We start from the raw sequence: 15,008 nt of genomic DNA, 5'->3' as shown, positions 1-15,008 counted from the left end.
ATGTGTAGAGTTAGCAGGAGGTTTAAATTGTGCCCTCAGTGGGAAATAATTTTATCACTCGAAGTATAATGTCTAGGTGTATCGTATCTAATTTCATGCACTCACTTTTGGCATTACGTAGGTCAGCCCCTCCCACATACCCTTCAGGGTGGGCTTTCATATATTTGAAATACAGTTAGGAGTCTTTTGTCAGTGAGAATTCATTATGGGTTTTGACAAATTATAATGTCATGTATCTACCATTAAACTGTCATACAGAATAATTCTCATAGCCTTAAAACATCCCCCACACCTGACCCATTTGAACCTCCTTTCCCCCCAAATTCCTGATTTTTTAATGTTTCTGAGTTCTGCCACTTCCAGAATGTCCTGGAATGGAACCACAGGCTACCAGTGTACAGTCTCCTGAGACTGACTTCTTTACTTAGCAATACATGTTTAACATGCATCGCCCATGCCTTTCCATGGCTGCACAGCGCAGTTTTTTTTACCACTGAGGAGCTGCATTAGTGCACCAGTTTCTTAACATACTTAACTGAGGACATTTGGTTGTCTTCAGTTTTTGGTGACAATGAATAAAGCTGCTGTAAACATTCATCTGCAGCTTTCTGTGTGTACATGGTTTTGTTTTTGTTTAGTGGTATTGGAGTTTGAATTCAGGGCCTTGCACTAGTAAGTGCTCTTCCTACTTGAGCCACATCTCAGCCCTTTTTGCTTTAGGTTATTTTTTAGATGGGTTTTCTTTTTTCACCCTTGGACCACCCTTGGACCATGATCCTCCTACCTCCTATGTAGCTGGGATTATAGGCACACCTCACCATGTCCTACCCTGTGTGTGCATGCTTTAAACTCAATTGTGCAAATACCCAAGAGTAGAACTGTGAAATTATAGAGTAAGACTATTTATTTTAGTTGTGTGAGAAACTTTCAAGTAGCTGTACCATCTGCATTCCCATCAGCGCCTCAAACTCACCAGCCCTTGGCAGTTGTCAGCATTTCTGGATTCAGCCATCCCAACAGATGTGCAGGATGTCATGCTATGCTAACATACAGTTACCTCACAACAAAGGAGGCCAGACATCTTTTCATATGCATAGGGCTGTCCGTTATCTTCCTTGTGTTTTAAGCTCTTTTGCACATTAAGTTTGTTTTCTTCTTGTTGAATTTTAAGGTTTTTTGCATTATGAATACAAGTCCTTTATCAGATATAGGTTTTGCAAATATTTATCCCAGCCTGTGGCTTATCTTTTCATTTGCTTAACGATGTCATTTGCAAAGCAGAAGGTTTTAATTTTAACTATGTACAACTTACCGATTTTCTTCTTTATGGATTATATTTTGGTTTTGCATCTGAAAACTTATTGCCAAACTCAAGGATACCTAGGCTTTCATCTAGAGCCTAGAGCTTTGTGTTTCATGTCTAGACCTATGGTCCATCTTGAGTTAATTTAATGAAAAGTGCAGACCTACACCCATATTCATTTCTTCCACATATGGACATACAATCATTCATCTGTCAAAAAGACTCCTTTTTCTGTTGAATTGAGTCTGCATTTTGTCGAAGCTCACCTGACTATATTTCTAGGTCTTCTTCGTGGTTCCATTGAGAAATGTGTCTGTTCTTTCACCAATGCCATTCTGTCTTCATTATTGTGGCTTTATAGTGAGTCTCTACAATGTAGCTTTGAAATGACTCCACACACCCACAGTCTACTACATGATGACACATTTTGTGTGGTACAAACATGAAGTGTAACTGCCCTTCCCATGAGAATGTTATATCACACCTTATTAGGGCACATGTGTGAGTGACTGGGTTCAACCACTGGACTCCAAAACACATATGAATCCACAAGTTTACCAAACATATTGAGAGGTTAGGCTGTGACAAGCTACCCTCTGCCAGCCTCACCTGCCTACACTGGCATTGTTTGCCAGTGTTGAGGGTCCTGTGTGTCACTACAGCTCTTGGCTGTGGTGGTCAAACCATCCCTCCATGAGAACCTCTCACTGAATGGTACTCCTCAAACTTCTGTCAGACCTACATTCACCAAGGCCTCCATTCTGACTGAGCAGCTAGTCTATAATAATTGCACCCCACACGAAATCGGAACTTCCCATCTACCAAGTGCATCCTGTGAGATTCTTTGTTGCTAGTCTTTTCTTTGAGCATTGTGAATAAAAAGTAATCTTCTGTATGGCAATGGACTGTATGACTTGTGAACCTATGGTTTTGTCACCTATTTTAACCACACAAAATGGTCTTGAATCAGGTCAGTATGAATCCTCAGACTGTACTCTTCAGCACTATGTCATTGTTGTAAACCTTGGTCTTCCCACATCCAACTATGGAATCTATAAAATGATGTGCTTGAACTTGGACTGAGGCTTCACTTCTTACAGAAGGGAACAATCACTTTTGTAAGTAACACCCAGAGCAGCTTGGTAAACTCATTTACATGAGGTCAGTGACTCAAATAACCAACGTAGACACTTAGGCCTGAATACTGTTTCCAGGCTTTATTTGGAAAAGTCCTCCTCTCATTTAGAAAAGTTAGAAGACACTGAGTATCCGTGGCAAAGAGAATAACCTATGTAACAACAGTCAGAGTAGGTTTTAAAGCAAGAATAAATTTCACTGCTTTTTATTGTCATAACTAAGTACTTCTTCTGTGTTTGCATCACACACAAGGTAAAAAGGCACCTGCTATTATTAAATTATCTCAGAGTTTATGTTTACTAAGCTGAAAGATGAGGTCACAGTTTGTACATCATGGTGTTTGAGACATGTTTAGGTAATTATAGAAAGGCATTTTTAAAACAGGTGAAAATGAGAGTGTAAATTTAAGTTTAATAATCATTTTAAGTATAAGTAAACAAAAAATGTAACTTTTCTCACATAGCACATAATAAAAATCCATTTTTTCATCAGTGGCTGAGAGTGGGAGGATTGCAATGTGAGGACAGCCCAGACACAAATTTTGTGAGACCCCATCTCAACAAATAGCTGGGTACAGTGGCATGCACCTGTCACCTCAGCTATACAGAAGGTTAAGATCAGGAAGATTGTGGCTCACATGCCAGTCTGGGCAAAAAGGCTCATGAGACCCCATCTCAATGGAAAAAAGCTGGAAGTGTGGTATGCAACTGTCATCCCAGCTACAGCAGGAAGCATAAAACAAGAGGATCACAATACAAGTCAGCCTGGACAAAAAGTGAGACCTTATCTTAAAAAAATAATAATAATAACCAGAGCAAAAAGGGCTGGAAGCGTGGCTCAAGTGGTATAGTACCTGCCTAGCAACTGTGAAGCCTTGAGTTCAAACCCTAATATTGCCAAAAAGAAAGAAATCTCAGAATGGTTTTTGGTATTTGAGATGACTGTTCAGAGATGTTTCTGTTTTTCTCACATCATTCTTTACAAACAGCTGGAATCAAATGACATACCTCTAATAATTTGCAAACTGAAACCCAAGACAAAGTTTTATTTCTTCCACATTGCTAAAATGAACAAATTTACCTCTCCCCTCCACGGTGAGCTCCTCTGTCTACTTCTGGTCTGATGGATGACTGCATTTAGTCATTACCACTCCACACAGGCCCTTCTCCCAGAAACCAGTGATGGAGAATGAGGACCGTGATCAGGGGTGATGTGATCAGAAATGCATTTCAGAATTATTACTTATAAAAATACATGAATTTTCTTACACTAGTCTTGAAGTAATTATTTAAAAGTTCATATGATATTCATGAATCGTGTGACTTGATATATATCACTAATCAGGTGGATACACTGAAAAATGTAAATAATATGCCCAAAAGCATAGAAAAGTTGGATAACTTCATTTATTATGGGTGGATTCTAATCTGTTTACAGGCTAGACAGCAGAGAGTCTGATTTGTTTCTCACTGCAAAGTATAATTTTAAAACAAAGTTACAGTAACTGTTTCTAGCCCCATCTCTCAAGTACTCCTCTGGGGAATAAAACTGACCTAATAACAACTGAACTAGTCTAATAATGAACGGGTGGTATTAGGCACAAAACTCAACAATGCTTACTGAACTCAAATACACAGAGTGTTTGTGAGTACAGAAGAAAACCCACACCCAGTGAACCCAGTCATCATGACGTACCGAGAGATCTCAGAGATCTATAGATGTCCACACGGTCTATGTCAGCAATGCAAGCACAAGGAAAAAGGCACTGGGACTGCAGAAAGTCTGCCATCCTCAAAACAGCTTCCTGGTAAGTGCCGGCGCTGATACCATCGTTATGCTCTGAACAGTTTTATTACAGCAACAATAAAATTGTATTTGGTCCAGAAGATTCCTCACAAAATTTCATTTCCATCTGCAGGGCTTTTGAGCAATAAACAATCCAGACAATACTCTTAAGTAGAAATACAGGCTAATGAGGGTTGTATTTGACCTAACCAAAGAAAATCAAAATCAGACTGCTTTTAAAAATTGGGAAATAGAACAGTAAGCATAGTAGAATACTAGCTCTTCAGAACAGAGCCAATCTCTTCCTCCTTCTCTCTCTCTCTCTCTCTGTCTCTCTCTCTCTCTTTCTTTCTCTCTCTCTCTCTCTCTCTCTCAGCAGAACACTTAGTGTTTTTGTCTCTGCAGAGTACCATGAATGGAAAAGCCTTTACCCAAACGCTGACATTGAACTCAAAGCTTGGCCTTCATCTTTTTCCAGATTACTCATGCACTTGTGCTCCCCCGAGAGCCTCCTCCCAATGCCACATCTGCTTCTTATCTGTAAAGAGCCCATAGACGAACAACCTGTCCCGATGACTAAACTCACATCTCACAGGGCAAAGGAAATGTGCTAGTGTATTTTATGCTTACTTAATGAAATACAGAGAAAGACATAAAATTCTGATATCTTACTCTCATATCTCAACATGCTCCACAGATATGAAACTAACAATTCCCAAGTAATATCAGTTAAGTTTCTCCCATTAGAAAGTTGACACTTATGAGCAAGTCAGACACGTTAGGAAAAGGATTTGTGTACCCACAGGCATAAGATAACTAGAAAGATCTATAAGATGAGACACAATTAACTTTTAAAGGGTGAGGCACGTTTGAAGGAAAAAGCACACAATGCAGTACTCTGCACTGCTGATTAGAATGATGAACCTTACTTAGATGCTGAATAAAATATATGTAAAAATTGACTCAAATGAATCCACAGCCTTCTTTAAAAAAAAATCAGGAGTACACAGCAGAGAGAGAGATAAACAGAATGTTGAAACTGAAACTGGCCTTTGCTGAACCCAACGAATTTGAGCTTTGGTTTACATGAGCTTCAAGGCTGCCACCCAAGTTGGGAAGCCTTACTTGATACCTTAACACTTGACATGTGTCCATAAATTTAGGACCCCAGGGATAGACACTCAAGATGAGATGAAATAGTTAGAAACTTTCCCACTGCCACCCCAGGAATACTGTCTATCTCAACAATTTGGGGTTAAGTAGAAGGAGAGGAAAATTCTTTCCTGATTACTTTTAACCACAAAACACAATTTGAAGCCTGAGTCTACACTAAATGTGTGGTCTAATATATTTTAAGAGGAAAAACAAGTTTCTGGAGAAGTTCAAGACTGCTTATGGCTATTGGAATATGACAAAAAGTGATTAAGCACCTTATGGGGGGATCTATCTTCATATAAGACCTCAAAGAATCCCCAAAGTACCAAACCACCACCACCACCACCACCACACAACAACAACAAAGCTAGCTCACAGTTCAAAAGGAATTAAAAGCCTGACTGACAGCCAGAAGAAACAAATGGCAGTCAGATTGGCTAAGACTTTGCATAATGAGTAGCAAACAGACATTCATAAACATATACTATGTTTCAAGAAATAAAAACAGACTTGGAAAGATGAGCAAAATCCAAGCTGAACTGGAAGGATGCTAAAGTTCTAGAAGTAAAAAAAAATATTGAAATAAAAAATTCAAAGACACTGGATAGAGATAAAGGGAGTCAAGCTCTCGTCCTGTTTGTCCTGTACCAAAATGTCCTGAGAGTAACCAAACAGACAGAACAATTATAGCTCCTTCTCCTTCCCCTTCCTCCTGCCCCTCTCTCCCCACCCCTTCTCCTTCCCTCCTTCTTCCTTCCCTGATCCATTTGGTGTTCCAGTAACAAGTCATCATCTCTGTTGACCCATGTCTACTGTTGTTAGTCACTAGAGTTCTTTTTTAGGACATGCTGGTAGTAAGGACTCAGAAACGATAGTGTTCTATGGAATTTAAATATGCTTTCTAATAACAAGCCATTCTTTTTGCCACCAAACAAAACTATGATTAAGATAATACAGGAAAAAGACTCCCAAATTTCCCTTGAGGAAAATATAAAAATAGTTAAAACTTTCCATTTCCATGTTTAAAAGGTTACAGAGAACTGCATATCTGAAGCTAATGAGAAACAAATAGAAGACTGGATCTACACATAGACAAAGAAGGTGAAAAATTAAGCTCATCTGCTCTATCCTTTGTTACAGGAGTATAATTGATAATGATTCAATAAACAGAGTACCTGTTATGTTGGTATGCACCTGGCTAGTAAAAGACATGAGCAGAGAGCTGAGTATGTCAATACTGCAGATGACCGTTCTGCAGGCTTTCTCTGGGATACAATGATCACTTCATGAAAAAATAAAATAAAATAAAAACAGCATAGTTTCAGTCCTAGGAGGTTCACAATGACTAATCACTCAGGTAGATTTCAAGACATGCTGATGTCTCTCTGTCTCTCTCTCTCTCTCTCTCTCTTTTTAGTGCTGGGGTTTGAACCCAGGGCCTCACAGTTGGTAGGCAGGTGCTCTACCACTTGAGCCATTCCACCAGCCCACTAATGGTCTTATAATACTAATTTGTGACATTAACATCAATTTAAATTTATTTTTTAAAGTTCTTAACAGGGTATATATATTTCCTCTGTTACTGAATTGGTATAGGAGTAGAAATAAGTCTCCTCAAGTTTATGATAAAAAATAAAAGAATGTGATAGGATAATTCTAGTAGGTCTGCTCATTTAAGCAGCTTCAACATTTATACTAAGTGTTTAATTACACTGGTTGTAAAGCTCGTCAAATAATGTCCCCATATGCAAAGAGATCGAAAGGCGGACTGTGAAGTTAGCTGCTCTCGGAACATGTCTGTTCCAGGCATCCCTCTTGGATGTGCCCAGAGGCCGCTTCTGATAAACAGAGCTGGTGCTGCAGAGTGAATCTGCATGATCCAACAATGCTCTGATGCAGCATTTACCACTTTCTAGGGGTGAATTTCCCAAGACACTAATTTCAAGCTTCACTGAACTACAGAAACACATATTACTGGGTCTAGGTCTAGGGAGCCAGGACCATCCAGCTTCAGCACCCTACTGCTAACTAAATTCTTTTACAAGGAATGGAAGAATCACTATTATTCTGTCAAGAGAATAATACTTCTTTTGTTGAAGGCCTGCTATCTTCACAGCATCATTTGAACTTACTGACATTTAACACACATACAAACTGCAAGTGTGTAGCTCTGTGACTTCTCATAACCAGTACCCAGACTGCGAAACAGTGCATCACCTGCATCCTGTGTGTCTCCCTGGGTCCTCTTTCAGTCAGTACCCATTCAAAGGTACTCACCCTCTGACTCTAACACTATGAGTAAGTTTTGTTTTTGAGTTTTACATAAAGGGCATCACATATATGTACTTGCTTGTAACTGGCTTCTTGTGCACAGCATTTTGTTTTGGGAGATTCATCTGCATTGCATGTAGCTGTGGTTTGATTATTCTCATTGCTGGACAGTATTCCATGATATGAAAATAGCATTAAATTCACTTTCCTGCTTCTACTATTAGAGGATATCCGGCCCGTATGCAGCTTGGGACTATTATAAATAGTGCAGTGAGAGCATGTGGATGAAGGTGTTAAATACTGTTGGGGTATACAAACCTAGGAGTGGGGCTGCTGAATCACAGTATGCATACATCAACTTGAATAGAACAGCCACACGCTCTACCAGCAATTTACTGACTTGCACACTACCAACAGGAGTGTGAGCTCTAGCCAGTCCACATCTCCACAACTACCTTTCATCACATAGAAGGGATTAACAAACTGTATCCTATTCTGAAAATTAATCCTTCTACATTCCACAGCTTCTAATACTGCTTGGGTTCAGAATCATTTGTGGACCTTGTTGAAAATATAAACACAGTTGTCTCTTCAATGTTGTGAGTTCTGTTTCTCTGGATCCAACTAACCTCAGACCAAAACCACTGTATAATCATCCACACATGCTGGTATCCACAGGAGGCCAGCAGTCCATGGATTCCGAGGGACAACCGTACTTAGATCTAAAACCCAAATCTAACCAAAGTCTCTGGGAGTAGGGTCTTGGATGCATTAATTCCTGATAGTTCTAAAGGTGATTCTAAGGCAGACTCAGGATTTCAGAACCACTGACCTAAACTTCAGTATTTCCATAGATTTACAGCTTTCTAACAAAACCTCAGAATTCCTTGTTAATAAAAGATTCACAGTTCTAAGGAGAGAGATGATCTCTCCGAAGTCACACTGTTATACTAGCCCATGTTCACAAAGGTAACAGGTACAAAAATATGTATTGCAACACTGTTTGCAATAACAAAAAATTATAAACTATCAATGACCATCAGAGAGAAAGTCATTAAGTAAAAGTTAATCCATACAAGGAAATTTAATGCAGCTATTAAAAGAACAAGATACATGTACAGGGCTGAAATTCACCTGGTGACTAACTGTATTGGTGAAATTTCTGAACTACTTCGGTGCCAGTTGGTGAAGGCCAGTGCTCTCAAGATGCATACCGGCCCCTCGTCACAGCCCTATGCCAGTTCTGTAGCAACCCCATTTCCTGTTATTTTGGCAGCAAAAAGATTAAGTCAACTAATTTTTTGCTTTTGAGCACAGGTCTTGAAATCCAATGACATATTTGTTTTGACTGGACAGTGCCCATGCTAATATGGTTGTTAAAATTTTTAATATTTTTATTTTTCATTTATTCACATGTGCATATATTGTTTGGGCCATCTCTCCCCCCTGCTCCCCCACTCCCTCTCTCTACTCCCTACTCCCTTGCTTCCAAGCAGAACCTGTTCTGCCCTCTTCTCCAATTTTGTTGAAGAGAAAACATAAGAGACAATAAGAAAGACACAGCATTTTTGCTAGTTTGAGATAAGGATAGCTATACAGAGAGACTCCTAGCATTGCTTCTATGTACTTGTGTATTACAACCCACATTGGTTCATCTCTACCAGACCTCTTCACTACTTCCTGGTCACTTTCCCATAGTGACCTCTGTCATTTTAAGGTTACTGTATTAGTTCCTCTGCAGTAGGGGTATCAAACACTTTCAAGTTTTGGGTTTCTTACTTTCCTATTCCTCCTGTACGCATTCTTCCCTTAGCGTGTGACCCATGTCCAATAATATTACTGCATTTGTTTTAGGTCTAAAGTCCGCATATGAGGGAGAACATGCGATTTTTGGCCTTCTGAGCCTGACTAACTTTGCTTAAGATGATATTCTCCAGTTCCATCCATTTACTTGTGAATGACAGAATTTCATTCTTCTTTGTGGCTGAGTAAAATTCTGTTGTGTATAAATACCACATTTTCTTAATCCATTTGTTAGTAGTGGGGCATCTTGGCTGTTTCCATAACTTGGCTATTGTGAATAGTGCTGCAATAAACATGGGTGTGCAGGTGCCTCTGGAGTAACCTGAGTCACATTCCTTTGGGTATATCCCTAGGAGTGGTATTGCTGGATTGTATGGCAGATTATATGTTTAGTTTTTAAGAAGCCTCCATATTGTTTTCCAAAGTGGTTGCACTAGCTTACATTCCCACCAGCAGTGTATGAGGGTTCCTTTTTCTCCACATCCTCACCAACATTTGGTGGTGGTGGTGTTTTTCATGATGGCTATTCTAACAGGAGTGAGGTGGAATCTTAGTGTGGTTTTGATTTGCATTTCCTTTATGGCCAGGGAATTTTTTCATGTGTTTTTTGGCCATTTGGATTTCTTCCTTTGAAAAAGTTCTGTTTAGTTCAGTTGCCCACTTCTTTATTGGTTCATTGATTTTGGGGATGTTTAGTTTTTTGAGCTCCCTGTGTATTCTGGATATCAATCCTTTGTCTGATATATAGCCAGCAAATATTTTCTCCCACTCTGTGGGTGGTCTCTTCAGTTTAGAGACCATTTCTTTTGTTGTGCAGAGGCTTTTGAATTTCATGTAGTCCCATTTGTCTATCCTGCCTTTTAGTTGCTGGGCTGCTGGAGTTCTATTGAGGAAATCCTTGCCTATACCTATTGCTTCCAGAATATTCCCTGCTCTTTCCTGTACTAACTTCAGAGTTTTGACTCTGATATTAAGGTCTTTAATCCATTTTGAGTTGATACTAGTACAGGGTGATAGACATGGATCTAGTTTCAGTTTTCTGCAAGCAGATAACCACAAAGACACATCCAAAAAGGAGAACTACAGGCCAATCTCCTTAATGAACACTGATGCAAAAATCCTCAATAAAATATTGGCAAACTGAATCCAACAACATATTAGAAAGATCATTGACCACGACCAAGTTGGCTTCATCCCAGGGATGCAGAGATGGTTCAACATATGCAAATCAATAAATGTAATACTGCACATTAATAGAAGCAAACAAAAACCACTTGATCATCTCAATAGATGCAGAAAAAGCCTTTGATAAGACTTAACACCACTTCATGATAAAAGCTCTGATGAAACTAGGAATAGAAGGAATGTACCTCAACAATATAAAGGCTATATATGATGAACTTATAGCCAACATCATACTTAATGGAGAGAAACCAAAACCATTTCCCCTAAAATCAGGAATGAGACAAGGGTGCCCACTATCCCCACTCCTATTCAACATAATCCTGGAATTCCTAGCCAGAGCAATAAGACAAGAAGATGAAATAAAAGGAATATAAATAGGTAAACAAACTGTCAAAGTATCCCTATTTGTAGACAACATGATCCTATACCTCAAAGACCCAAAAAACTCTACCCAAAAACTCGTAGACACCATAAACAGCTACAGCAAGGTGGTAGGATACAAAATCAACTTACAAAAATCATTAGCTTTTCTATACACCAAAAATGAACAAATTGAGAAAGAATATATGTAAACAATTCCATTTACAATAACCTCAAAAAAAAATCAAATACCTAGGAGTAAACATAACAAAGGATGTGAATGACCTCTACAAGAAGAACTACAAACCTCTGAAGAAAGAGATTAAGGAAGACTACAGAAAGTGGAAAGATCTCCCATGCTCATGGATTGGTAGAATCAACATAGTAAAAATGGCTACACTACCAAAAACAATCTACATGTTCAATGCAATTCCCATGAAAATCCCAATGACATTCATCATAGAGATTGAAAAATCTACCCTGAAGTTCATTTGGAAACACAAGAGACTGCAAATAGCTAAGACAATACTCAGCAAAAAGAGCAATGCTGGAGGTATCACAGTACCCGACTTCAAACTATACTACAGAGCCATAGCAATAAAAACAGCATGGTACTGGCACAAAAACAGATATGAACACCATGGAACAGAATAGAGGACCTGGATATGAATCCACACAGGTATGCCCACCATGTTTTTGACAAAGGTGCCAAAAACATATGAAGGAAAATAGACAGCCTCTTCAACAAATGTTGCTGGTTGTTAAATTTTTTATTATCCCCTTGCCTACCTCTACTAGCAATAAAAAAATCTATATGTGACATATTTCTAACTGAAAGAGCAAGCTCTCCCTATACAGCCACATTCTGACTTCAACATGTGAACAGCGGTCAGCAGAGCACAATTCAACCCATGACAGGGATCCATAAATTTTCATGCATAGTCATAGGTTTGCTCTCTAATCATTTTCTTCTCTTTCCAAATTATGAATAGATAAAGTATCAGTCTCTTAATAACAATGGAATTTATTGTGGGAAAGTTACAAAAATTTCACTGCATGAACTAGACAGGAGGATTGTCAGGAAGACTTCAGTGTGAAGCTTGTACTGGTGGATACAGTATCATTTCCCAAAGATTTCATTACAACACTAAATATTCATTGTAGTACTTTTGACCTTCCCAACCAATTTTCAATACAATAACACGATGCAGCACTGTTATTTACCTCATCATAGTGAAGCAAAAGATTTCTGATATCTAAAATTTCCTAAAGGGTTAGATGATAAGAATGATAACAAGAATCTATATTCAATTCAGGAACCATACCCCTTTTCTCTAAACCAAACAGCATCATCTCATGATCACTATGGGAAGATGGCACTTTCTCTATGTTCACCTTCTCAAGTGCTAGATCATTCCACGTGCTGGCTATCTAGCTTACAAGGGCGTAATCACACAGCAGTTTTAACTTCATATTATAATCCTTTAGCTATTTTCAGTCTTAGGAAAGAGAATATCTACTACTGGAATAACACATTGTACTGCAACTTTGTTTCAAGCATGAATGGGAAAAAGACCCCAGGATTGGGGATATGGCTCAAATGGTAAAGTGGTAGCAAATATGAGGCCCTGAATTCAAGTCACAGTACTGCAAAAAAGAGCAAAATGCTTTCAGATAATTGCTATAGACAGAAAGATGAGTAAATGATTTCCTACCTTTAAGGAAATTAAATTCTGTAGGAGAAACAGGAATACATACGTATCATGTACAATATAACTATGTGTGTATGCATATATATGAGGTAGAGGCAGGAGCATAAACTGAATGATCCAGGCTAACCTTCCAATAACACAGGACAACAAGAACATACAAACAATGTTGATAACACAAGCTAAAAGGCAGAGAATACCCAAATATCAAGTTATTTGTAAGTACTAAGATAAATATGAAATCCCAGGAAACTCGGAAGACTCGCCATTGCTTTTGACAAGGTAGAAAGCCCTTTAGGCCAAGGTAGAGAGAAACCTTGCAGAGACTGAATGGGTAAGGGGGAGATGGGCAAAGGGGAAAGCTTTAAAGAAGCAAAAAATAAAAACAAGACTGTAAAATAGGCATGTGTGGGGGGATACTAGTGTGGGGGAAGAATGAATGAAGGAGATTACGTGATGGTATATGGTAGAAGGACTTCATATACCTACATGAAAAAGAGCAAAGAAACCTCTTGCAATTGCTTAAAGTGGGGCTGAGGGCGGGGGTTGAGGGGAGAGACAATGGGGATGATGTAAGTAATGTACAATATAAATCGAATTGGAATTGTCACTATGAATCCTCCCTGTATAATGAATCTATCCTAATAAAAATCATAAAATAAAAAAATAAAAATGAAAACAAGGATACACAATCTCATCTCCCCACCACAAAAACAAAATCAAAACGCTAAAGGTCTGTACTTTCCTATACTGGCACAAGCAGCATCCTTGACCTAAGACCACTGGCAAAATAAGTGAGCAAAACCCAGACTAAACCTACACAAATTATTTTTAGAATAGAAAATGAAGCCCACTCACTGATAACCCACAAAAGAAACATGAAGAAGAAACTGGAATGTAACAATTCAGGCTGAATCGAACATCCTTAAGGAGGTACTTGAGTATGAAAGAGCTATGTTGAATAGAAGCAGAAATGGACAAGAAAAAGGAAGAAATGAGAGAGATGACTGAACAGGAAAGAGATGAAAGAAAAAGCCAAAATAATCTCAGAATCAAAGATTGAATTATAAGGACACCAAAGGAGCATAGGATGACTTAACAGAGAGAAACCAGTTTCCCTTGGGTAGTTTATAAAGTTAATGTTACACAGGTTGGTATTTAAGGTAGCATTCTAAATCACTGGGACAAAGATGGGCTTTTTAATAAGTGGCTTTGGGACAACCAGGTAAAACATTTGAAAATAATTAAATTAGCTCCATACTTCACACCATCCAAAAGAATAAATTCCAAGTAGATCAGATATCTGATATAAAAACTGAAATCATGTAGGTACTAGAAGAAAACACATACGAATTCCTCCAGAGTACATGTGTACCTGCTTATGTGTACAAAAGTGAACATGGGAAGGATAAACTTGTACCAAGGTGGGTGGAAAGAGAATGGAAGGCAGAGGGGCTGGGAAGGGTGCAAGGAATGGAAGACTGATAGATGTCAGTGATGCCACTTTTAAATAGTTGAGAGTTTAGAACGATGTTCTTATCACATAGACTGAAAAGTAAAAATATTTATTAGCAAAGTTGAGAGGGGAAAAATAAAAATGCAATATAAAACAGAAACAAATAGATCTTACTATTTAATGAATAACAGTCATGCTAAAAATGGCGAAGAACTAACCAAAATAACTTTTGAACACAGTGTTTTCACTGTATATTTAGGCTAAAGTTCTCTTGTCCCCCAGAGAAGTATGGGTTGGTAACTACTTTGTGTAAGGACTGAGCAAGTAAGTGACTACATTATTCTATGTCATGGGAGTCAATGTCAGAGAAAGTGGTCGTTATATATGGAAAGGGAGCAGTGTTGGATAGATAAAATAAGCCCTGTGGTGCTGGATTGTAGTTAGAAGTTTCAATATGAATTCATGAAGGTATTGTATGAAGTCATAGCTGGCTTTTGCTTGATGTTTTTTGGTAGGAAAAATGTATTTTCTATTTATTTTTGACACATAAAATTGTTTACATTTAAGTGTGATGTTTTTACATATGTATATATTGTAGAATGATTACCACAATTAACATATCTGTTACATCATTTAATTATTATATTTGTGTGTGTTGTGTGAACATTTAAGGACTATACACTTAGCAATTTTAAGTATACAAAACATTATTATTGGACTGGAGGTGTGGCATAAGTGGTAGAGCACCTGCTTTGTAAGCCTGAAGCCCTGAGTTCAAACCTGTCTCACCAAAAACAAACAAAAAACATTATTATTAACAATAGTTAACAGATTTGTACATTAA

The 15,008-nt window shown here is 38.3% G+C and overlaps 1 protein-coding gene across 8 annotated transcripts in view; it reads right to left on the bottom strand.

Annotated features, from left to right (window-relative positions):
• Window positions 1-15,008, bottom strand: part of Lrrc49 (leucine rich repeat containing 49) — a 126,168-nt gene that overhangs the window by 59,305 nt on the left and 51,855 nt on the right. Inside the window, exon 1 of one of the 8 annotated variants that reach the window (XM_020172050.2) lies at window positions 4,136-4,291. The exons of the other annotated variants lie outside the window; for them this stretch is intronic. The gene's annotated coding sequence lies outside the window, so the exon portion shown is untranslated. Of the gene's footprint in view, window positions 1-4,135; window positions 4,292-15,008 lie in introns of those variants that run through there. 8 annotated transcript variants of the gene reach the window in all.

This window comes from Castor canadensis, chromosome 19 (genome assembly GCF_047511655.1).
Source record: "Castor canadensis chromosome 19, mCasCan1.hap1v2, whole genome shotgun sequence".
Lineage (NCBI taxonomy): Eukaryota > Metazoa > Chordata > Mammalia > Rodentia > Castoridae > Castor > Castor canadensis.
Note: the sequence above shows the minus strand (reverse complement) of the source record. Positions and strands in the feature narration are given on the sequence as shown.